The sequence below is a fragment of the Acartia tonsa genome, chromosome 3 (genome assembly GCF_053477335.1).
Source record: "Acartia tonsa isolate MP-2025a chromosome 3, ASM5347733v1, whole genome shotgun sequence".
NCBI classification, from domain to species: domain Eukaryota; kingdom Metazoa; phylum Arthropoda; class Copepoda; order Calanoida; family Acartiidae; genus Acartia; species Acartia tonsa.
This window is the reverse complement of record NC_137262.1, coordinates 58,469,703-58,495,562: the sequence shown is the minus strand read 5'-3', so window position 1 is coordinate 58,495,562 and position 25,860 is coordinate 58,469,703. Positions and strand designations below refer to the sequence as shown.

Sequence of the window (25,860 nt, the reverse complement as noted above, 5' to 3'; positions counted from 1 at the left end):
ATGATGCACGACACTTAAGCTTCTCCAATCAGAGCACAGATAGTTTCCAATCCACCAATCACAGATGTCAAAATTAAGTAACTAAAATTGTATTTCCGCTTTCAGATAAAGAATAATATAAAAAACGAATTTTATAAAAAAAAATCCTTAAAATTTGATGCAGATTTCAAATCTCACTCTAACACTAAAATTCTTTCCAACTTATATATCTCAATGGATATAGGACAATGTCCATAGGTAGCGCAGCAATAACAAGCTAAAAACAGCTAATACAGTAATATTACAGTAATAATTACAGTAATTACAGTAATAGTCGATTTTGTTAACTGTAGATGAAAATAAAAGAAATGACAACCAAAAATATAATCTGACGGACAAAAAGTCAAATTTAGGTTTGTTGAGTAGCTTATCTACATTATCTACATTTAGGGTAGTATAGTTCGAAATAGATAGTCCTTATCGTTAGTTGAGGCATTTTACATTAGTCTATCGCTTTTAAAATTGGCATGATGATTCCTGTAACAGTAAGGTTAAATTCAGAAAGCGTATCAACTCTATAAACATCACCAGAAAGTCCGTTTATTCTATTTAAAAAAAAAAAACAATTTTACATAGGTTCAATGTTAAAAACAAAGCATTTTTATAATCAAGTCTTAAAATGTTCGTTTTTGTGACCAATTTCTGATCCTTGTTTATGTATTTAGTACAGTTTTTTTCACCCTTGCTGCTCAAAACACTAATGCTCGTATATTTTATAAACTATAATCCTAAATTACATCTCTGTGTCCTTGGTTTACTTGTTTATTTACTTTGTGTTAGCATACAAGTAAAAGGATTTCTCTCTAAAAAATCAAAATACTTAATAGCAAACAAATGTAAAAAGTCTTATCTCGGTAAGCCATTCAAATCATCAAAGGTTAAATTTAAATTTTCTAACATAGGTAGATTTTACTAAAATCTGAAATGTAAAGTCCTGTTAAGCACATTGATTAGATATGAGTGGATTATTTGTAAAAACATGTTATCAATTGCTTATTAGCTTATCTATTACCTAACTATAGTTTAAAGGGAACAAATACACTAGAAATCGTATAAATATTACCAAGTATCCATTATAATGTTAAATTGGCAAGAACTGCAAAAAAAGCCATATAAAACTACAGCTCTCTATTAAAGATAACTCTATTTTTGTGTTTATTTTTCATTGTTGTTGTTGTAACTCAGAACAAGGCCCGCACTTGCGGGCTGTCAAGGCTGAGCAGGTTGAAAACACACCCGGATATAGCCAGGCTAACAACCAACCAAGCCTAAAAAACAAACTTGCAAAATCGCCTTCTGACTTTTAAATCCAATGCGCGACTATCTGCCATACAAAACATAAAAAAATTGTGTATTGAATGTTAAGATATCTAATCTAATTTGATTACAGTTTTAATCAGACTGATAAACTATTTAATTCAAAACCTGCTTAGTAATTCAAAGAAATCAATATGATTAGGAAGTAAATCTTAGAGTAACATTCAAAATATTAACTTAAATCTTTTCTGATAATTTTGTTTGCAAAATAAAAACGTTTTTTCCAACCAGACACATTAATTTTGTGGTTACGACTTGCGATATTTAAAAGAGAGCATTTAAAATTGCAAAACTTTTATATAGCTTAAAATTCTCTACAAAATTTCATGTAACATAATTAAGGATTACCAATATCATAGGATACATTCTGTTTGCGTATTGATGTTTTATTTATATATATATGTTTGATTAATATATATTATATCTTTTAAATAATTTCACCACAAGTTATAATTTATAATCTAGTTGATTCTTTGCTTAAATGATTAAGCATCTATGCAAAACAGACAAGTTTTGCAATGAGCGCACGCGCAAGTATTAACCATGGTTTAAAGCCCTTTTCTCCTAGCAACCATTCAACTACACAAAATTAGAAAAGATGATAAGATTTCATACAAAATTATATTACAGGCATTAATTATTAAGTATAACTTAAGTGTTATCATTATTATCGCTATAAAAAATATGGTCATCCTAATCATATGAATTTTGTTAAATTGCTAATATTCAACTACTGAAGCTAAGCAGAATTGATTGTACAGCCTACCATTTCAGAGTAGATTGTAGTCAGAAAGTACAATGCAAAATTTAAACTTCAACAAAAGATGGCTTAAAATGTTTTAAAATTATTTTTAAATTTATACGATGCTCATAATTGGGTTTATTTTTCCTTAGAAATTATTGCAATTACCATTATGTATCAAATTTATTGACTTAAAAAATGACTCAAAATACCTTTAGTAACGGTATACTTAATAATTTTAGTTGCTTAAATGCCCTTAGTATCGGTATAAGCAAACCAATATATTTCTCATGAACGCTCGTGCCCTTAGTAGAGGCTATCTTTTGAAGGAAAATAAAGAGAAAAAACGAACGTTGCTTATAGTCAAGCCAAAAAAAGCATGAAAATATATCTATTGATAATCCTCCCTTCTACACATAATTGTTGTCCTTCCTAAGTTAAAATAAACTTACTAAAAGCAGGCTGTCGCTAGAATTATAAACATAAGCTACACTCTTACTTGAAAATAGTTGTAATCCATAACATAATAGAGATAACATTTGTAAAGCTACTAAATATACAAACATCCCAAAAATAAATGTCTCCGTTCATTCTAACAGTAGAGGTATTAGTTAAAAAGGTTATCAAAGCCGTGTAAACTTAAAGAAACCTTTTTTCTTTCAGACAATAAAGTTACTAGTTGTATTAGTAACTTCTTAGATAAGTCACCTATTATTTCTGACAATAGCGTCTGGTGTACCTGTTAAAAATCGTTTATTCACAATGATTCTGATAAATAAGAGATTAAATTTTATAATGTTCAGAAAAGTATGGATGATCAATCTAATGCCAAGTCCTCTATCATTTCTATAAGTAGCATATTACAAAGATAATTTCATACCATACGTAATAAATGTAACATTTTTAGCGTAATAACTTCTAATTTCTGTTTCCTATTTACGCTAATAAAGATAATTTCTATTTCATATTTAGTATACACAAATCCATACTTGTTTGCGTATATTTTTGGATTACTAGTTCATATTTATGTATGTTAATCATGTTTGCTGGTAGATGGGGTGAACTAAGTACTGCTTAAGAAAAGGGGACAGCTAGAGTTCATTCACTAAAAAGTACTTAAACCGCCTGAGTTATAATCGACCAACTTGCTAAATTACAAATAAAAAGGGGGGAAGCTACAAGGAAAAGAGAAGGTGTATAGTATTTGCAAAATATACACACAGCATAATATAATCAACCAACCATACAGAAATATTATCAATATCAAAATTTGTTTTTATATTAAAACATAACAAACTAATTGGTTTCGAAATATTATTAAAGGATCTTTTATTCTAATTTCAATTAGCTTAATTGGTTTCTGTATTCAAAATATTATTAATGAATATATAATCTTAAAACAAAACAAACAAACTGGCTTCAAAATGTAATTGATTGTAATTCCAAATGGTTTTTAAAGTTTCTAATTATTAAAATAGTTTTAAAATTTGTCTTTTTATCTTTCTAATTCCAAGATTAAAATAGATTCAAAGGTTGATCAAGTTTTTACAATAAGTTTACAAACAGCAACCCGCGCATTTATTCTTTTCAAGATTTCCCAAATATTACATAAAATAGCACCTTTACGCACAATAACGACCTTTTTTAAAATAAAAGTATAAATGAAAATGCATATTAATGTATATTAATAATATTTTTAAACTAAGAAGTCCAAAAAATGCAAAATTTTAGCCCCCTTATTTTCCGTTTTTTATGTATGCACTATGCTAAATAGAGCGCCCGAAAATCAAGGTTCACAAAAAGTTAATTGTTTTATTTCTATTTCACAACAAATTCGACACCTGAATAAACTTTAAATATAAAGAGCTATCTTTCTAGCAAAATGATGTAAATAATGAAATGATATGCCATCTTTCTAGACATAAGGTCAATGTAAAAGTTTAATTGTATAGTATAAACTTGCTAACATTCTATCAAGCGTTTAAATAAACCTTGTTTTTGCATCATTTAAGATTGCCGTCTATTTAGAATTTAAAAAGGTTACCATTCTCAATTATAGCTTATGTTGAAGGTATAAAGTAGTTATACTATTTTTTGTACTCTACATGAGCAAATATCTTAAACTATCTTTACTCATGTGTAGCGCATTCCTTCTACATTAAAAGGTTTTTCTAACAGAGCACATTTTAATCAATAACGTAGCTGCGCTACCTTTTTTAGTCTTCAAAGAAAGATATATTACACCAAATTATAGGGTAATTCTTCTCCTGTAATAGAAGGTTACAACATAATAATAAAAAAAGTAAAGTTTTTTTTACTCCTTTAGCACAACATATTATAGTCATAGAATAGCTACGCTAATATAAAATAGGTTTTATATCTGCAAATTATGTGGTTACATATATCCAACCATTTTGGAATCTAATGTTAATGTTTTTATTCAAATCTCCTTAAAACAGTGTTTTAATTACTAATCTACTTTAAAACCGATACCATATTGAAGCTTTCAAGTTTTTATGTTTTTTAATTATCAATCTAAATTACTAAACCAACAAAAATATCTTATTGTTTTTTTTGAGTATGGGTTCAAATATGTTTTTATCTTTCTTGCAAATATTTGGTAATATTTGCTAATTTCCTTGCTTATTATATTATACTAGCGGCTGCGCCCCTAGCATCTAGTGGCTTCTGTCTTCAAATGGATAAGGAAGTGTCAGAAAAATAGCCTAAAACCATCCTAAGTCTGAAATCTAAGAATAAAATAGCCTAAAACCATCCCGGGTTCTATAAGAAGATTCCATATAAAGGAGGATATTATTAGTTCAGTGGTTAGAGAGATACTTCGCTACAGACAAAAAAAGCTTTCTACTTTATATAATAGGATTATAAAACAATGGTGATTGCGCCTCTAGCATGTACACAAAACCAAAGGTTGTGCTGTTTTTCTTGCCCTTTTGCGGGGGAAGATTTCTCCAGTATAATATAAAGGTTCATGAAAACCATATTTGTACTCAATTTTATCATACTTAATTAAGGTTCACTTCACCCTTTTTACGTGGTATAAATTAATTGACTTTTTGAGGAGGGGGAGAAATTTCTCCACATCAATTAGTGTATCAATAATCAATAATACGGTATCTTTCCCAATATGCTAATTTAATGCTAATAATTGAAAGAAATTATACAATTTAATAATTGGTTTTAATACCAAACTTAATTATAATATAGGTAACCATATCTACACTAGGTTATTTGGTTATATCTTTTTAAATATCTTAAGATAGAAATACACATAGGTGCTTTTCTTATTAAAGTCGAAATGTAATTTTTCAATGTATATCTATGTATATGCATGAACATTATATTTGAACTACGAGGTTTCGTGTTATAACATACATATCTACACAATACATATTAACCCAAATATATTGCATAGGTTATACTTTGCTTTTGACATCTATTCTGACAAATTGTAAGACCTACTGATAAAGTTTAGATCTTAATATTTCCCTTTAAAGATAAGTAAAATCCTTATGTATAACAATCATTATGTGAATTAATGTAACCTACGACACACTGATGTTCTATTTCAATGGAATGATATTAAAAGGGTCGATTCCCTTACTGTTGAATCAAACAAACGTTTGTAAGTATAATACATTATTGTTCTCTTTCATAGAACAATGATAGAATATGATTATATAGTAATGGTATAGCTTCCTTGCTGTAGGCTAAACTAAATAATTGTTGTTCTCTTTCATAGAACGATGATAGTATATGATAATATAGTAAAGGTATAGCCTTCTTACTATAGGCTAATCTAAGTTATTGTAAAAGGTTTAGCTTACCTACTGTTAGGCTAAACTAAAAATTAATGTATAATACATTGTTGTTCTCTTTCATAGAACAATGATAGTATACGATAATATAGTAAAGGTATAGCTTTCTTACTATAGGCTAATCAAAGTTATTGTTGTTCTCATTCAAAGGACAATAATGATAGTTTAACATTGTACACTAGGTATAGCTTTCTTACTATAGGCTAGCTTAAATTATTGTTGTTCTCATTCAAAGGACAATAATGATAGTTTAACATTGTACAGGTATAGCCTTTTTACTATAGGCAAACCTAAAAATGTATAGTTCTCTTTCATAGAACGATGATGGTATATGATAATATAGTAAAGGTATAGTTTTCTTACTATAGGCTAATCTAAGTTATTGTTGTTCTTATTCAAAGATAGAACGATAATGATATAGTAAAAGGTTTAGCTTACCTACTGTTAGGCTAAACTAAAAATTAATGTATAATACATTGTTGTTCTCTTTCATAGAACAATGATAGTATATGATTATATATTAATGGTATAGCTTCCTTACTGTAGGCTAACATAAATAATTGTTGTTCTCTTTCATAGAACGATGATAGTATATGATATTATAGTAAAGGTATAGCTTTCTTACTATAGGCTAATATAAGTTATTGTTGTTCTCATTCAAAGGACAATAATGATAGTTCAACATTGTACACTAAGTATAGCTTTCTTACTATAGGCTAGCTTAAATTACTGTTGTTCTCATTCAAAGGACAATAATGATAGTTTAACATTGTACAGGTATAGCCTTCTTACTATAGGCTAACCAAAAAACATATAGTTCTCACCTTATTTTATATTTTTGTATGTAACTAATTTTCAATTAATAACAGTTTTTCAAAATCATTTTTCTTCCACTTTTTACTAGTAATTAGCAATAGTATATTTTATTTTTTCTTCATTTTTAACAAGCCCTGTAAAATTTATGAATTGTTTTTATAAAGGCAAATTTAATTGTTTCTATAAAATTTACTTTGATTATATGTAAATTCTCATCAATTGATTAATTACTTGTAATTTAAAACATTTCTACTTATGTAATTTTAAATAATATTAATTGTAAATGTTAAATTTATTTTTTATGATGATTTATTGTTTGATATTAAAATGTGATTGTAAAAATAACATCTTATGCATAAACTACTTTTATAAAGATATTTTTCAGTATCCTTACACCTGACGAACTGCGTAACAATTGAAGCTAATCCAGCAGTTGAAAAAAAAACATCCTCCTTTATCCGAAATACAACATCATAGTAATCGCAGTATTACTCATCAAATAACATATTTATGTTCTAATATCTAAATTATTATTAATATGTTAAAAGCGATCCCTTGATTACCTAATCATCCCTGGAGGGGGTAGTATGTTGCAAATATATTTGCATCATTGCAAAAATGTACAACCAGCTCCACGTATAGTGAAGCGCACATTGGTATTCAAGGCTTTGCTTTAAAGCAGTCATTATGTAGTTATCATGTATTAAACATCATGCAATAAGTTAAGAAAATAAAGGTATAATATTGAGTTATCTTTTGTATATAGTAAAATGTATTTTGTTATTTTGGTTATACAAAGTGTTTAAGAGAACAAAAATGTAACAAGATTTTAGATTTATCAAGAAAAAACTTTGTAAGTTTGGTTAAATATGTGAGAGAAAATATTTCCTTAATCCATACGAAAGTTTTGCATAGCAACACATTTTAATATGATTAGTATAAAGTGTAGCACAAATAGGGGGTATTGGGCGTTCTTTGGAAAAAAGGGTAATTATTGAAATGCAAACAAGTGTTTGGTAGGCGACAAATGAGTAAGTAAGTGAGGGGGAGAATGTAATGTTGGAGAAGGGGTAACGAAAGATGATATGTGAAAGAGAGAGGGGAAAGGGAGGGGAGGTATTGACGGAGCTACATAAAAATCTAATTGTACTGGCACAATTGCGCAATTCCAGGAAATGAGTATGAATTAAGAGAATATCATTGTTAAGTAATGTAATGGGGGGGAAGGGTTAAATTTTATAGAAAAGGAGAGATGTATGAATCAGTTAAGAGAAGGAGAGGGGAGGATATATACAAGTAGCTAGTGAATTGGGGAAAGGGTGAAATTACCAAGAATATTGGGAGGGGTTGCACTAACTACAGAAATTCTATTTAATTGCCTTCCGACTTTCTTGCTCCTAAGAGGTCATCGTTATTAATATTTACTCATCAACACGTGTTGCAAATCAAATCGGTAAAAGAAATGTCCGATAGTGAAGACAGCGAGCGTCAGCCGGTAGATCCTACCCTTCCACCTTGTATACCGGACCTGATGCTTGATTGTATTGCATCGGCTGCAATCAATCAACCAGGGCCTTCCGCCGACGATACCCCGCCGATCGTTGATATACCCTCAATCGACCGTGAGCTGATTCTGTATGGTATAATCAGACCAGATTTTTGCGGGCCCAGTTCGACGAGGCAATTCGGCTCTCTTATAGAGCCGGGCTTATGGAGTCGGCTAATGAACATTCATTAAGCCTCGTACAAGCGGGCGCGGCGCTAGTCGGTCAGATTTTCGAGACGTTACCGGTTACTAACCGGTCACATTCTGCAAATATGGAGGCTTTGAACGCAATGGAAGCCCGAACCAACGAATACGCTGAAGACGTCTGGACTTCCTTGCAAGTTTCAGATGCGGTCTTAGAACTAGATGAAACAGTCGAGCTCAGCGATGAGCCCGACTCGGCTGCTGGTGATCTCAGTGACGTCCTTCCCGAAGATTCTGGCAAGGAAGAAGAGGGAGGCCCTGAGGACAACGGTAACATCGGCACCGATGCCGCTGCTGAGCCCGTCTGTGCGGAAGAGCCCACCTTTAGTGATACGGACGATGAGTTCGATTGGTCCTAAACGGCTGTGATTATCATAGCATCACTGCTGACTTAGTTGCCTAGTCACGGTTACCACCGATCTGCCCACCCAGCATACAGTTTATATATATAGTTTATCTAGTTTTGCATTCATTAATACAATTACTATGTTTAATAACGTGCAAAATATAACAGTGACACCGTACATATCAATTGTTTTTCATTTATGATAGTTAAAAGTAGATACGATGTTTGTTAAGTTGCGTTAAGATCTAATCTAATTAAAGTTGTTGACATTGACGTTGAAAAACAAAGAAAATTTTAGAGAGGAGAAAAAATAACTATTTGTTTAAGTATAAAGTAATTGGATAGCTGTTTGTCCGTTTAGTTATATACTATTTAGAATTAGTAAACTTCGATTCGATGACAAACCTTTAAGAAAAAAAATGGTAAATACTAAGAAAATTTTGGTAAATATGAAATATTGAGGTTATAAAAATAAGAAGTATGTGAAAATTATGAAGGGGTGGCCCTAAAAAATTTAAGAAACTATTTGATGAAATATAAAGTAATTGGATATCTGTTTGTTAATGTATTACTATTCTATTATGCGTAAATTGCAAAAATAGGAGATATATGGGAATTATGAAAAGGTGGCCCTAAAAAAAAATTAAATTAAAGATTATTTGTTGAAATATAAAGTAATTGAATATTTGTTCGTCAATGCTATTATTCTAATTGCGTAAATTGTCTTAATGAATTAATAAAAAGCATGTGTAGGAAGAGAAAAAAGATTTTGGTAAATATGAAAATTATAAAAAAGAAGAGTGTGAGAATATGAAATTGTGCAATTCCCATATATAGTTTAGTTAATCTTGAAAAAAGAAAGATATTCCGGATTTAGTTTAGATTTAATAGATAAGAAAATAACTTCCGATTGAATTCGTTTTTATCGTCAATGTTTTTAATGTGGGTGGGTAAATTGTTCCAAATTGTTGGGAATTTGTAATATGGGAGGGCTTTAAGATAATTCTTCCCTGTAAAGGGTATGTAATAGTCTTCGTTATTTCTTAAGTCCCTATCCCTTACTTCCCTGTTCAACTGCCAGGTGTTTGCGAATGTAGCTGGAACTGCATTTCTTTTATACATGTGCATAAAACGTGCTGAGTTATATAGCACTAATTTTTTGTAAGTAAGGAGTTTCAGTTCGATAAATAAATCTCTAGTATGAGCTCTGTTACTTGCATTGCAAATGATTCTTATGGCTTTTTTCTGGAGAATGGTTATTGGCCTTAAGTAAGTTTCCGGTACCCCGGAAAAGATAGGCGCACAATATTCAAGAATACTTTTGAGATAAGAATTATATATTAAAAGTAAATGACGTTTATGCAAAAGATTTTTCATCATTTTCATAGAGAATATAATTTTACTGATTCTGTTGCGAAGATTTTCAAAGTGATATTTAAAGGACAACTTGTTATCTATTAATACTCCTAAATGTCTGAAAGATTTCTCTTTGTCATTTGGTGTTAACGTTAACTTTGTTATCTTTTCAGGTAAATTCTGTCCTTCGTCATTCATGTCGAAATAAACCGGAAATTCATTTAAGAGTCCTAGGTCAGTGTCGGTTAAAAATCTATTGTTCCTGGCTAAGCCAAAGATAAGGACCTTTGTCTTTCCTGGATGTAAATCAAAAACAACAAAACCCCTAAAATCGATCCTTGTAGTACCCCCCAGTCTATGTCTTTTAAATTTGATGAATTAATCCCTTTGTAAAAAACCCTCTGCCTCCTGTTCGAAAAGTAACTCTTGAACCAATCCAGGCTATGGCCTCTAATTCCTAAGTTTTCAAGTTTTTTCAATAATAAGTTGCGATCCAACATATCAAAACACTTCCTCACATCCAACAGAACTACCATTGCTAGTCTGCCAGATGCGAGGCATTGTGTTATTTTGTTTATTAGGTGTAATACTGCATGATAGGTAGACCTTTTTGGTCTGAAGCCATATTGTAATTTATTGAAGTATTGTTTTTGATTTAAAAAGTCCATTAGTTGATTGTAAAGACACTTTTCCTGAATTTTTGAAAAACTATTTATTAGAGATACTCCTCTATAGTTATCTAATAGATAAAATGGTCCGCTTTTATGGATGAGGATGGTGCGCGTGATCTTTTGCTTATCAGGCATTTTGCCTGATTTAAAACTAAGATTAATTATATGTAGGAGTGGCCTAACTATTGTTATTCTTACAAAATTGACTAGAAATAGACTTATATCATTGTCATCGGATGACTTTTTATGCTTCATTTTGCCCAAAATTTCAAGCAAGGACCTCTCAGTTACTGGTCTAATGAAAAAAGTGTCTTCAGCTGGCGGGGGGAGGTAATCTTGAAAGTTTTTGCTATGTATTTTGGGCAAAAGAGGTGTTAAGTTATGTGCCAATATTAGCTAAATATTCATTAAAGTTATTTGCAATTTCTGTGTCATCGAAGATTTTTTTATTATTGACCTCAATATATTCTATCCGTGTGTCCTTCTTACTTGTGCCCATTGTATCTTTTAAAACGTCCCAAAGTTTTTTCGAATTTCCTCTGGAGTCTTCGATTCTCTCTCTGTAATGTAGTTTTTTTGCCTTCCTATTTGCCTTATTAAAGTTATTACGATAAATCCTGTAGTTCTCTGCGTCCTGGGGTGAGTTCCGTCTGGCAAGATATAGTTGCCTCTTTTTTAGTCTGCTCAACATTAGGTCCTTAGTCATGTGTTGGTTTATAGGAGTAGTTCTATCTTTAAACTTAATCAGTCTTTTTGGTATATTCTGGTCTAATATTGTTAAGAATTTATCAATAAATATAGAATAGGCTTTGTCTACGTCTTCTTTCTCTGCCATAACGTGTCTCCAGTCCGTAACTGCTAGTGCTGTCCTAAATTTCTCTAGATTCTCGTTACAAAAAGATCTTTTATATATTGGTGGGGGTTTATCTTTATTCTTAGGATTTGCATTAAGTTTAATTAAGTTGACTAACATATAATGATCAGAGATATTTGATGGAATAATACCACACAAGTCTATTGATCCAATTAAGTCTTTGCATGTTATGTTATCAATCAAAGAGTAAGAGTTGTCTGTTATTCTTGTTGCTTTATTAATAGTTGGAATGTAAGCGTTGGCAATTAATATGTTAAATAGATCTAATGCTTCCGAATTTGGTTGGTTTAATTTGAAGAAATTTATGTTAAAATCTGAGAAGATTAAAGCCCAGTTCACAAAAGCATTTTAGAGGTCGACCGAATTTTTCAGTAGGTCAACTGATTTGAGTACAACTGAAATATAACCCAACCGAAATATAATCTTATTTTTTGCTGCAATTACACAGTTTTTGTACATGAAAATGATTAGAGATTGTAATGATAACCCCATTTTTCTGATTTACCAGTATAATTATATTGTTTAATGAAAAAAAAGTTACTCTATACTTGGTCTCATTTTGCATATCTAATTTAAATCATTGGTTTATCTTTCTATCCCTGCTAGTGGTCAGTAGTGAGACGATGTTTATTTGAAAATTACTCAAAAGCTGTCTTTTAAAAACGTTCAATATTATTTCTTTTTACTTGTACTTTAAAGTTAAAACAATTTAGATAATTATTTAATTTCTTTGAGGTTTATAGCAAAAAATTATATTTAGCTAGCCATTCATCGCTTTGTATTTAAAAAAATATTAGTCTCTGTTTGTATTTTATAATGATCAGCTGATATGATTTTACTACGATACTTGTTTTTGTAAATAAAAAAATGTGTTTATGACAAGGCCGGACAGTAATTCATTTAGTAATTAGCAAGAATATTTTTGTTTTTTTACCTTTTTATCATGTAGCTTTTATTTATAATTTAAAAGAAAGAAGCCCGCTATGTTTTTCCGATGTATCTTAGTCAGATAAATATGAAAAATTAGATTGAAGAGTAGGTATCATTCCGTGTTAAATTTCAGATTAAAAAAAAATGATTTTCATGAGCACTGAACAGTGAACAGCTCACTTCTCTCTATGATTTATAAAAGGTAATTATTTTATAACCCTTGACTGTTGCGTAATACGCAGCACATCCGTTCGTTTTTAGGAAGGTTATAGGTTCGTATCTCGGCCCAACTCCACGTCATACTTAAAGATGTTAAAACCTGTTCCTATTGCTGCTATGTTAGGTCTGTGACATAAATAGTTAGATAAGATGGGATTTGGGAAGGCCTTGGCCCTAAATAGGTGTAACTTATTACCATGCTTAATTAGTACTTACAGATAAATAAATAGTGGCGTGCACAGTGTTGTGCCATGAGGGTACACAAAGGAGGGGGTAGTTGACTTGCCCCCCCCCCCTCATTTTCAATTTTTGTTTGTAAAAGAAAGATAATTGTGGGGAGGGAGGCCAGGTCAATTTTTGGTGGAGTTAAATATAAGTTCAATGGTAAGTGCTCTACGTGACGGACAAAACAAGCTTTCTTCTTTATTTTCTATCCTCTTATTGTATAACGTAATGCGATTTTTTTGTCTGAAGCTTAAGATTTAAGTAACTACTGAACCGATTGGGTTCTCTAGTTTATGCAAGCTTCACATAGGTCCTGTGAAGGTTTTAGGCTATGTTAATTTCCGATTTTACTTATGGAATGGGTTTAAGCTGTCTTTCTAGACCATTTCTGCCTTTTTGAATACAGAGCCCCTGGATGCCAATAGTATCTTATAAAGCAGTATGCTTTTTTGTCTGTAGCGAAAATTCTCGCTATTTGCTGAACCTATATGGTTCTCCTTTGCAGTGAAGCTTCCTGTAGGTCCAGGGAAGTGCTCTTTGAGGCTTATTGTCCTTAGCTCCTCTTATAATAAGTCACAATGTGAAAATGGACAAACATTTCGAATTATAGAGTACCTTTGCAACTAAAAAGTATTTACTATTTTAGAGGTTCCAGTTAGGCTAAGTAGGAGGAAATGAAACCAACGAGATGAAACTTTATGAAACAATATAGCACACAAGAAAAATAATCTAATGTCGACGTGTAGTAATATATATAAGAAGAAAGTGGTTTGACTTCTTTCCCTCAAGTCTATACCTAACCAATGAACGTATTTTGATAACAACATGATATTTTTTTAATGATTATTAATGCCGTATATATGTGATATTTAAAAGAAAATTATTTAATAATTTTTAGTAGAAAAGCTACTCCAAATCGAAATGTCCTTCTATCTTTGTTTTGTTCTTGTTTTATAATATATATAACTTTTTTCTACAAGACCTTTATGCAAAGATGAAAGGACAAGTATCGTTACTTTTTATGTTTTTATAAGAATTTCTGGTTGCTCTGAAGTTTGTTTCATCCTTATTATAAAGTAACAGGATGTTTGTCTGTATTTATGCTAATCTTTAACAAAGGATCTCGCTAACCATTGAATTGTTGAGGATCTCCTTAACAGGGTTGATTCTCAAATGTCTCAGGAAGGTTTATAACTATTTTGGGGGAGGGTACCACCCCCCTCCCAAGAGAAATCGCCCTTTAAAAATTAAGTTCCCCCCTAATTTTTTTTTCTTTTTGAATTTAAAATTTCTAATTCATCTCCTCCCTCAAGTGACCTTAGGGGCCTCTAGGGGCATAGTCGCTAGATGTATATAAAGAATCATGTAGGTAGCTTTTTTTGCATTATTAAATATGCTTCTGAAATTATTTCAAGTTATTTATTAGCATTCATTCTATATGTTAATTTGTTTTTCTGTTTGTTTTCTAGTCAAATTTTTAATGCTTTTGTGCTTCAATACTAATGAATGTTGTCATCCTTGTTTTATTATTATTTTTTTGTAAATAAACTTTCACATTCAAAGGCTTCATATTTGCAATCTAAATCAACAGCTTGGTACCTGTCATATAACTATACCTAATGCTAATATAGTTAAATCAAGTTTTAAGCAATAAAATCTCATGTAATTTTAAGTATTAACATTTCGAGTAAAAAAAACCTGTCTTTAATGTTTCTGAATAACTGTTACATAGTTTACTTAATCTCATCGTCAAATTATGATTTTATAATGAAATTCAAATCTATAAAAAAATATAATCATTCCTTCAATCAATCCTTTTAATTTATTAAGATCGTGGCTACTTTATAACTAGGTAAAGTTTTTGCATCTGTTATTTACTTAAATAATTTCAATACAAGGTGTGTGTATCATTCCAAGAACTTACAAAGGGAGAAATTTTTCTTGCTGGGTTTGCCATGGATGTATTTTTTTAAAGTAGAACGTAGTAGAATGCTGAAATTTGGCATGTAGTTGCTCCAATGAGATACAGTATTTTACTGAAGATACCGCCACTGCCGCCGAAAACCGCTATATCCTGCAGATTTATCTTTTTCTTAATTCAACCATCTCGTAATCAAGGAGCAAATGGCACTTAGAATTCGAATTTTGATCTGAAATTTTGCATGATTAATCCTTGGTAGGTCTATTTTCCCTAAATTGTACAAAAAGTTGAAAAAGTAACGGCTGGCGGCTAAGCCGTTTATCCATTTTTAAACTCTTTTCAAGGCAAATCATCACGAAACCTATCTCCACATAATACTCTTTGCTGCTCCAAAACGTTTTCAAACGTTTTCTAGCCGCTGGTTGTTGGTACTAGAAATCTAAAAATGTTTTTTTTTGTATCATTTCACATGATTTAAAGCAAAAATATGTTTCAAAAGTTGATTCCTACATAATTCATGTCAGATTTGCCCTAAAAATAGCCAATAAATGAATATACTAGGGTTTGTGTAATATCATTATATCGATTTAAAAAATCAAGTTTCACTATGGTTTTAAGTGAAAAAACAATTTGAAATGTTGAGCAAAATTTGAAGAAATATCATCAAATGTTTTGTTGAGTTCAAAAGTTCGAAAAAAATAACAGGCCAAAACATAATCAAATGCTGTAAATTACAAAAGTACACTAATAAAACTGTTTATAACATTACAAGTTACCATCCCTTTTTCTAAATTAACATTTTTTAGTGAAAAAGTTTCCTTTTGTGTCACAGCAGTTTGTACTCAACAAAACATTTGATGATGTATAGTTAAAAAATGCCTAACTTTTTTTAAAAATTTTCATATAAAACCATGGTGAAACTAAATTCTTTTAATCAACATATTGATATTACACAGAACTCTCGTATATTCATCGAAAAAACATTTAGAATCAATGCTGGAAGGTGCTTAGAATCACTTGCTCTCATTCGTGGATAGTTACCAGAAAGTCCTGTTAAAAGTGAAGCTTTTCTATAATTAGGGTCAGTCTTTCTTGTCGTAACAGGTAGCTCTTTTGGTTAATTTAAACAGGTTAGAATTGTCCTATCATTTTCAGACTTTGCATGATGATTCCTATAAGTTAGGGATAACCTAGAGATTGCAGCAACTCGTTAATCGTTAGCAAAAAGTCTCAAATTCCAATAAAATAGGCTCATTTTTTACTTTTTGACAACTAATTTTTTTTGTATAATTATACAATTCATCTGATTTTAGGAATAATGATTCCTGTAACAATGGTACAATGTTATATTCTGCTTATTTAGTTCTGACACTCTACAAGTGTTAATATTTATTAGTCCCTCCATTTCAGAGCTTTGCTTTTATGGATTTTGTTATCCTTGTTTAAAAAAAGGGGGTTGGTTATCAATTCTATTTTTCCTTAAAGTTATGTGTTCAGTTCATAAACTTTAAAACAGAATTTAAATGCTAAGATTAAAAATGGCTGTTGCTTTAAAGAGTAAAATGTGAAACTGTGAATAAACGTCATTTTTGTGCTATTTCTTTTCTTAGACAACTTTAAATCATTTAAGAACTTATTTTTTTCCTTCAGGTTTAAAATATCACTGATGATTTAACAATACTACAAGTTGTTGAGCAAATGAAGTAAACGTTAATATTATTCTTTGTGGACTAGTGCAATAAACAGATTAATGCCCTCTCCCTGCAAATATTTAAAATTAATGGAGAGAAAGAGCATAAAAAACGGTAAGAGATGGCCGCAGCGGTCCTGCCACCAAAACTTTACAGTTCCACATTGTACCTAATCAAGTACCAGAGATCCATAGGAACTGACAGACAGAGATCCTTTTACTTTTCAATAAGGATTAAAAGTATGACATTTTAACCTTTACTACACCTAAAGAATAGTTCCACGAAATGATACCAACAATAACTTAGAAATTATCTTAATTTAAAAAAAAAATTGTGTGGAAACTCTTTCAAAAATACCCGTGTATCACATGTATGATGTTTTAACTCAAAAGTCACACATTATTTTTAATTTATAAAATAAACAACATATTTCAAACAACTGTTTATCCCCGAAGGGCCCTGTTCCTAGGGGATACTACCCTGCATAGATCTTCTATCCCTTTGCCAAACCTTTTCATAAATAAACATGCAAAAGTTTTCAAAAACAGAATTTATAGTCCATATACGATCTGAGGGAACCCGCAACAATTAAAAATGTGTATTGATTAAAAAAGTACGATACCATTAACTGGCAGCAAAGCAGAAAAATAAATATAAATTCAGAGATAGGTAACAATGGACTGTTTATTACACTAGTAGTAGTCCCTTAAGTTTTAAAATAGTGTTCTCATTCGTAGGCTTAACAACTTTGTGGACTTTTACTGAAGTTTGATTGATTGGTTTATTACGTTTGGTGTTTAAACGTTTCAACAATTAAGTTTAATCTAAGGAAGGGGTAATTTTACTATTGGGGATGTACAATTTATCAACCTTTTATCTTATCCCTTTAGATCCCTGATATAATTCTATGTATGTTAAAAAGTACATTCGAATTAAAGAGTAGCTTCACACATTATATCATTGAACTAAAACAATATATGAAATATCTTATTTTATTTTGTTACAATAGTCTATAATTTTGAAATCACTCACAAAATTTTATTAATATTACAAGCTATCGATCTTTGAATGTTTTTTCTTGCATGCAGCTATAAATACAACATCACTGTTTCCTGAAAAAAAAATACTTAATTCAAGAGTAGATTCTAACCATTTCTTTTATTAGCAAAGGTACTGCCAATTTAGTCTGTCGTTCTATTGGGGAAATATTTTCTCATTTGGTTATTAACATACATAACACATATGGTTACCACTTTTTTTTAATCTAACAGCCATGCTTATGAAAGCTACACTTTAAGAAAAGAGGGGGCATTTCTACAATAATTAAAAACAAACATTTTCATACTTAATGGCTTTTCCAAATAGCCTTTAATAAAACAAGGATGACAACATCTATAAAAGCGAAGCACTGAAACGGTAGGACAAACGGACATTAACGCTTGTATAGTGTCAGAACTGAATAATTATAATATAAATGTATAGGGGTCAAAGCAAAAATGTAAGTAAACTTGTTGATAAAAACTGCTTGATTCAGGACAATGTTTATGGACATACTTACATTTTTAGGACTTGATTATAGAGTTGCTTCGCTTATTACATTATACTTTGTTGTCCCAGGAATCAATATACCAAAAATCAGATCAATCAGATGATTAGTTCACATAAAAAATTTTTGCTAAAAAAATCAAAAAATCAACATGTTTAAAATGGACGTACAGACATTTTGGTAATAGTTATAGAGTTGCTACGCTTTCTAAATCGTACCTAACTACTAAAGGAATCACCATGCAAAATTTGAAATCGATAGGACAATTCTAACATGCCTAAATTAATGAAAAAAGCTATCCGTGACAGACGAACGGACGGCCGTACGGACGGACCGACCCTAATTATAGAAAAGCTTCGCTTTTAAAAAACGATTTTTCTCTTATTCGTGGAATATCCCTTTATGCAGATCTTAACTATAACCTATTTCTGACTTAAATAACTAAAACTGGGAAGAGACTGTAATATTTACGACCTTAAAAATAAAAAAAAGTCCTTGAGCTGCATATATTTACCTTGATATACATAGGATGTAGTGTGCAGAGAAATTCTTCGTTGTTTTATTCGCTGGTAAAAGCTGTTGTTGTATAGGCCTGCTTCAAGTCAGTCTACTTTCTATTAACCTAAATTTTAAAAAATCATAAACAACACTATGAATAATCCTTATAACTGTAACAGGATATCTGTCTGTCTGCGTGTACTGAAAGATTCTGATATTTCCAGGTAAGGTTTAATCTAATAGTAACTCCCAATTAGTTTTACTTTTCATGGAAGCTGCTTAACATATAGTTGAAGCAAATAGTCCTATTTTATAAAGATTTTTTTTGTCCGAAGCTGAAGATGTCACAAAATACCAATCCTATTAAATTTTTTTACAGGGAAGCTTTTTAAATATCTTGTGTAAGTTTTGACTATTATTCTCGCCTCGCCGTGAGGCTAGGGGCGAAGTAACTACCTAATAAAATCATGAATCCCTCTTCATAAATATATCACTGTACTAAAATCCAGTTTATATATCCACGACCATGGCTAAAAACGTTACGCATCCGGAGGTCGCCAGGGAGGTGATAGGGTCCAATCTCAGCTTAACACCACGTCATAACTAAAGGCGTTAAAAATGGTTCCTACTGCTGTATAACTAAAACTTTTGTAATTGTTGAACTGAACTAATTTTAACAGATACCATTAATCCAACAACAAAAAGCCTTTTTACTTCTTAATTGCATCCGATTTAAGTTTTGTAAATAAGAGAGGGGTAGGTTTCTGGTAGAATCCGTACAGGTGTGTGTTTTAAGGCTTAAAAATAGTAGTAGAACGATAATATTCACTAAATATGTGTATTTCTTATTGAAAAATACTCTACACAATTTTTTTTTTTTAAAGTTAACATAAAGGGGGGAGGCGGATGTGCCACATTTTGAAACCAAAACTAAAAGTCAAAGGAACTCAACTAAAAAAAGAGTTACAGGTCTGAGATTTTGCATGGCAGTTGCTTTATAGGGTTACAATATGGTACAGTGAAGAAACGGTGGCGCATCCGCCGAAAACCGCCGAGAAATTGCAAAAAAAATTCGGCGGGAAACGGCGGTTTTCGGCGGTTGCGCCGCCGTTTCTTCACAGTTTCATATTGTACCTCTATAAAGAAACTGCCATGCAAAATCTCAGACCTGTAACTCTTTTTTTAGTCGAGTTCCTTTGTTGACTTTTAGTTTTGGTTTCAAAAAGTGGCACATCCGCCTCCCCCCTTTTTATCGTTCTGCTACTATTTTTAACTTAAAACACATAACCTTTACGGATTTTACCAGAAACCTACCCCTCTCTTTTTAACATGTGGGTTCTATTGTAGTTCAAATGAAAAATAATGTAATACCTTATTTTTTTAGTAGAACATCGTAGAAAATCAATCCGCCGTCACTCCAAAAATTTGCATCTCATCTTTAGTAAAATCTGAAAGGATCCAAAGTATTAAGAATATCGACGAAACAAAACAGGGATATAACACCCAAATATAAAATATTATGCCTCATTCATTACACCATATATATCTTTAACGTTAATAGTTGGTTGTAATTGGAATTATGGGTCTCTAATACACACATACACACACACACTTACAAGTGCGTAACCTTTTCATTCCAAAACAACGTCTTCTCCGCCCGCCTCGCTTGATTTTAATTAACTTTTAGCAAACGTTTATATAATAATATTTGAAAAAAAATCACAAAAAAACTCAATATGATAATGCATTTATACAACATACGTATTGCAACAATGTATTATTTTTATAAAGATTACGCAAATATATAATTGTTATTGTCTGGCCATTTTGTTTTTTGGTTGGACTTTTTTAACGATCAGCTGTTAGCTTAGGTTAAATATTGAGAGATGTTTCTTCAACATTACAAAAAAGTTTTAATAGATATAACAACGCAAATATTTTATTTTCATTTCAATAATTAACTATATTACAAGTACTTTAAGATTGTAAATTTAATTTTTAAATTTGCAAGAAAAATCAAATATTATTGAAATAATTTTCTTGGGATCATAAGAACGTCAGCATATAACTTTAAAAGTGTTAACCTCCAGCTGATTTCCTCAGGGAAAAAGGAACATTAAAGATTTTTTTTACTAAGTATATTTTAAAAAGTACGACTGAAAAAAGGTTGACCTCATAAAAGGTTGACCTTTTATTTCTCTCGGTCAACCTTTTAGCTTTTGTGAACTGGGCTTAATACTGGTGAATTATATCTATCCAGTGATTCGATATGAGCTTCGAATCTTAAAATAAATTCGCTAGTTGCTGCGCTTCTAGTCATCCCGGGGGTGTTTGGGGGGTGATAGACATTTAGGAGAATGAAATTTTGATTATTTACCGTTATTTTTAATGTTAAGCATTCATATAATCTGTCTTTAAAGTACATGTTGTCATTTATCTGTACAACTGAAATGCCCTTTCTAATTAAGAAACCAACCCCGCCCCCTTGACCCGTACTTCTATTGTTCTTAAAATATTGATAGCCGTTAAATGTTAAGTCAAAGGAGTGCCAAATTTCTTGAAGGCTCAAAATGTCAACTTTAGATTTGCCGTCGTTCATGCTATCTAAGAAAAGGGTTATTTCGTTAAACTTACTTAAAATAGACTGCACGTTGATAGAGTAAGCAGAAAGATAGTGAATATTAGTTGAATTAAGAAAGTCCTTAATCGAATCTTCGCTATAGTAATTGCATGATGGTAAATTAAAGTCATCTACTAGTTCAGCGTAATTGGTTCCATATAATACTTGGCATTTTAAGTTAAGTCTTAAGTCATTATTGAGATTTGTTATATCTCTATCGATAAGTTGATGAATATTGTTAGTTTCGTTTACGTTAATATTAATATCTATGTTTGCAATCCTTACTTGTTCCCTAAGTATAGCTATATCATCATTATCTAAGTTATCATCCATTAGTTATTCTAGAATATGTACCTAATAATAGTAAACTAATCAACCATAGATCAAGCATAAATTTTGTTAAATTATAGTCCCATGATCCACCATGGTTCCCTTGCGCCCCCCCCCTAAACGCTCCCGCTCCCAACCACCCTAAGGTGGGTCTCATAGTCAGCTCACGCGCAGTGATTCAATCCCCCCCCCCCCCCAGCTGGTACTGCATTACCGACCCCTATTTTAATATTAAGTTAAGTGGAAAAAAGACATCAGTTAAAAGTTTGAAAGATTAATATAAGTTTTAACTTTAAAGTATCTTGTAAAGTTCACTGATAAAGGTTATATATAACAATACTTACATACTAGAGACATGAAAAAGAAAAAGAATTGTAATACAAAAAAAAAAAAATATAAAGAAAAATATATGAGTAAATCATTACGAGTATGAGCACTTAGAACATTAAGTATTCATGTTATTAGGAAAAAAAGAAGGAATATGTTTGAAGAAATATGAGAAAATAAAAAATGAAGAAATATGTCATTTCTGGAGTAATATTCAAAGCAAAGCAATAAACTTAATATTCAAAGAAAAAATAAAAGAAAAAATTTATGTTGCTTATTGTGTATTTCCATTTAATTTTACTTGTTTGATTAGATTTAATTTAATTTAATTTGCAGTATATATTATGATAAGTTATGTGCACTAGATACTATATTTCAATTTTACAATAAGAATTTTGCAATAAATAAGTATTTGTTCACCCTTGGAAGAATAGTTCCTTGAAAAGATAATTCTTGCTTGTGTTTGGTATGTTTAAATTTATAAAGTAAAAAAGAAAAGAATAAAGCTTATGTAATTAATAAGAGAAAAAAGAACAAGGAAATGAATAATTAACACATTTATTTTTAGTAGTTACATTTATATTAACTTACGATTACAGTTGGTGAACAAAATTAGGGTGATACTTGCGGTTATTATAACTGATGCCGCAGGTGGCCTAATATTACTTACAATGTTAAAACTATTATAACTATTATTATCCTGCGGTGCTCAACCACAAGTGGTATTTTCTGCCGCAAGTGGCCAATAGTTCATGTGGTATTAAACGAATAATATTAACTTGCTGAACCGCAAGTGGTATTTACTGCCGCAAGTGGCCAATAGTTCAAAAGTAACGAATGAGCAATATTAACTTGCGATTTCTATCTGCCGCAGGTGGCCTCGTGAAAGGTTCACCTGCAAATTGCCGCAAGTGGCCAAGTGTTCAATGTATTTGTTGCAATAATTAATTAATTAATTAATTAAATTAAGTTAACCTGCTAGTACTGTACCGCAGGTGGTGTCTATCTGCCGCAGGTGGCCTAAAGTTCATGAGATCCTAAGATCGTTAGCTGCTTTCCGGCCGCAGGTGGTCCATGAAGCATCCTGCTGAATTTAAACCGCAGGTGGTTTAGACTGCCGCAGGTGGCATAGTGTGCATGATTATGCTGGTGCTGTACCGCAGGTGGTATTTTGACTGCCGCAGTGGCATAAAGGTCATAAAGGCCGCAGGTGGTCCTTGAAGCACTCTGCTGGAAATTTACCGCAGGTGGTTAGTCTGCCGCTGTTAACTTAATACAAGTAGACTTACTGCGGATATGATACCGCATGTGGCATATAACAAAATAAACTGGCTGTGGCGGTGATGATAATGACCCTGCTTGCCAACCGCAGGTGGTTAGACTCTGCCGCAGGTGGCATAGTACAGATACTTGCAATGCGGGTATAGAGCCGCATGTGGCACTTAAGATAAGACTGACTGTATGTGGCAGTATTGTTAATCCTGCCTGCATGCTAACCGCAGGTGGTTGCTTAGTACTTTACAAGTTATTGTCTGCTGGCTCTGTTGCGAGTGGACTTCCTCTGATCCTGTGGCTGTTGGCTGTGTGGTAGTTGGTCCTCCTCGCTGGATGCAGCTCCAGAGTTCCTGGATACATCCCTGGATGTATTTTTGGACGAGTTCCGAGATGTGCTTCTGGCTTCAGGTCTAGTTGATGGTGCGCCTTTGTCCTTGTCTGATTCCGTTGGTGGATTAACTAGGTCCTGAACTTGATTGGCTATTAGTGCTAGCGCAATTTCGTTGGCACGCTTCTTGTTCGACGTCAAGTCAGATATCTCTCTTTTGTCCTTGACTGCATCCTCCTTAGCTGCTTCTGTCTCAAGCTGGAATCTTGTTGGCTCACACGTCGATTGCTGTTGTTAAATAGTTTCAGGGGTGTGAGGTAGCTGTGCTTGCGCTTGTTGGACACCTGATCTGCAGCGCTGTCTGACCCTTCGTCCATGGTCGCCATGTTCTCCTCATCGTCGATTAGGAGAGGGTTTATCTTCGTAGGGTTCTTCATGTCCATGAAGTGGCCTTCGTTGGGGGTGCCCTTAACAAACGCATGCTGGGCGAAAGGGCTCTGTTTGTTCTTTGAGCGAATCCAGTACTTTTCATCTACGACCGGGCTGATAAGTTCCTTTAAAGTTCTTCCGTAGGGATTCTGAACTGTGTAAAATGACTGAGGCTTGTTGATTAGGCTGAAGACTAGGCGCTGTCCTCTCAGGTAAGCTCTGTTAACTTCAGGATGTCGACACAGCCATGATAAAACCTCCTTGTCGAGTGACGTCACATCATTTCCTACGCGGCAAGGATAGAATTTGCCTGCTTGAACCGCTTCAGCATAGGATTTACTGGCCTTCTTGTTGCGTTCGTTAAGATCCTTCACATATGGACCCTTAAATCTCAGTATGGCATTTAAATAAAATCGGGAACGCATTCTAATGATATAGTTCTGTGGAGCTGAGGCATCCTTACTGTTTAATGAATGTCCGTATTCGATTGCTTGGTGCCATGTCGCCGGGACCTCCTCCAGTTCACCTTTCTTGAAGGCGTCCTCCATGCTTGGCTTCAGAATCGTGTCGAAGATATGCTTGAGTTGGGGTTGACCGGCTATAGAGTAATCGATAAAATTGTGGACCTTTAGAGAGAAGGAGCGGTCTCTCCTTTCACGGTTGTTGAGCTGCAGGATTTGGAACATTGATAGCTTTTCCAGCTTGTCCACTCTATGATCATAGTGGATGACCAATTCATCCATTCTTGTCTGGATTGCCGTATCCGTGTCCTGGATGGATTTCCTCAGGCTAACAATGCTCTCCTGGATGTTTTGGATCTTATCGAAGTTGTCGTTGCCTCTCCTCTTTATGTCTTCCAGGTTCTTTTCGATGCCCTCGAGCCTCTCCAGCTGGTCTTTGACGTCGATGCCATCCTCGCCTTTAAGCACCTTAGTGAGGATGTTCACTAGTGCCGTGGCGCTTATGGAATTGTTCGTTGGATTAGCAAACTTGAAAACAATGTCTTTAATATTATCACTATTCTCGTTGCTAGCCATTTCCGATGCTATGATATATCTCTGAAATTAAAATTAGGCGATCAAAAAAGAGAATATTTTTGGGTAACTTCAAATTATACACGATTATCGATTGTTTATTCTATCACTAATTGTTCCAAGGTGAAATATACGTCTTTAATGCTAATTTAGTGATTTATATCGGTTTAAAACAGTTATTTATAATTAATAATTGGCGAAAAATAACTAATAATTTATCGTGTGTATAGTATCACTATTGTTTATTATTGTGTTCTAAGTGTTCACGTGGAAATGGCTAGTCTGCTGTTTCTGTCCATTAATTGGCGTCCAATCACAGGTTGGGAAATGTCACATGATTAAACCACTATACTCGATTGGTTGTAGCTTTGACCAATGAGATGTCACCGATAATTGTCACGTGATTGTATCTTGATTTTTATTGGATGTAGGAGTTTGGAAGTTAGGCGAGCTTGGAGTTGCTCTATGCCCAGTTCACAAATAACATTTAACGGTCGACCGATTATTTCTGTAGGTCAACCTAAACAAATACAACCCACAAATACTTTTATAAAATCGGTCAACCTAAAGATTTTATAGGTCTACCTAAAATTTCCAGAGGTTGACCTTTGTCTTTTGTGAACTGGGCTCTAGTATTGTACTCTTTTTTCCTAGCACAATTGACTCTCCTTTCTCCCTTGGGGGGCCAGAGAAAGGGGTGAGTCGGTAAGTTCAGTACGCTGTGGGGTAATGGGGAA

The 25,860-nt window shown here is 32.4% G+C and overlaps 2 long non-coding RNA genes across 2 annotated transcripts; one reads left to right on the top strand and one right to left on the bottom strand.

Annotated features, from left to right (window-relative positions):
- The first annotated feature begins 12,818 nt into the window (after window positions 1-12,818).
- On the top strand, window positions 12,819-13,818 carry LOC145315320 (uncharacterized). The gene is made up of 2 exons (XR_013878035.1): window positions 12,819-12,882; window positions 13,771-13,818. It is a non-coding gene; the product is annotated as an uncharacterized LOC145315320 (long non-coding RNA).
- A 3,896-nt stretch (window positions 13,819-17,714) lies between these two features.
- Window positions 17,715-20,555, bottom strand: LOC145315319 (uncharacterized). Its single transcript, XR_013878034.1, has 3 exons — window positions 20,152-20,555; window positions 18,797-18,904; window positions 17,715-17,848 (listed from the first exon to the last, which is right to left on the bottom strand). It is a non-coding gene; the product is annotated as an uncharacterized LOC145315319 (long non-coding RNA).
- Window positions 20,556-25,860: the final 5,305 nt, after the last annotated feature.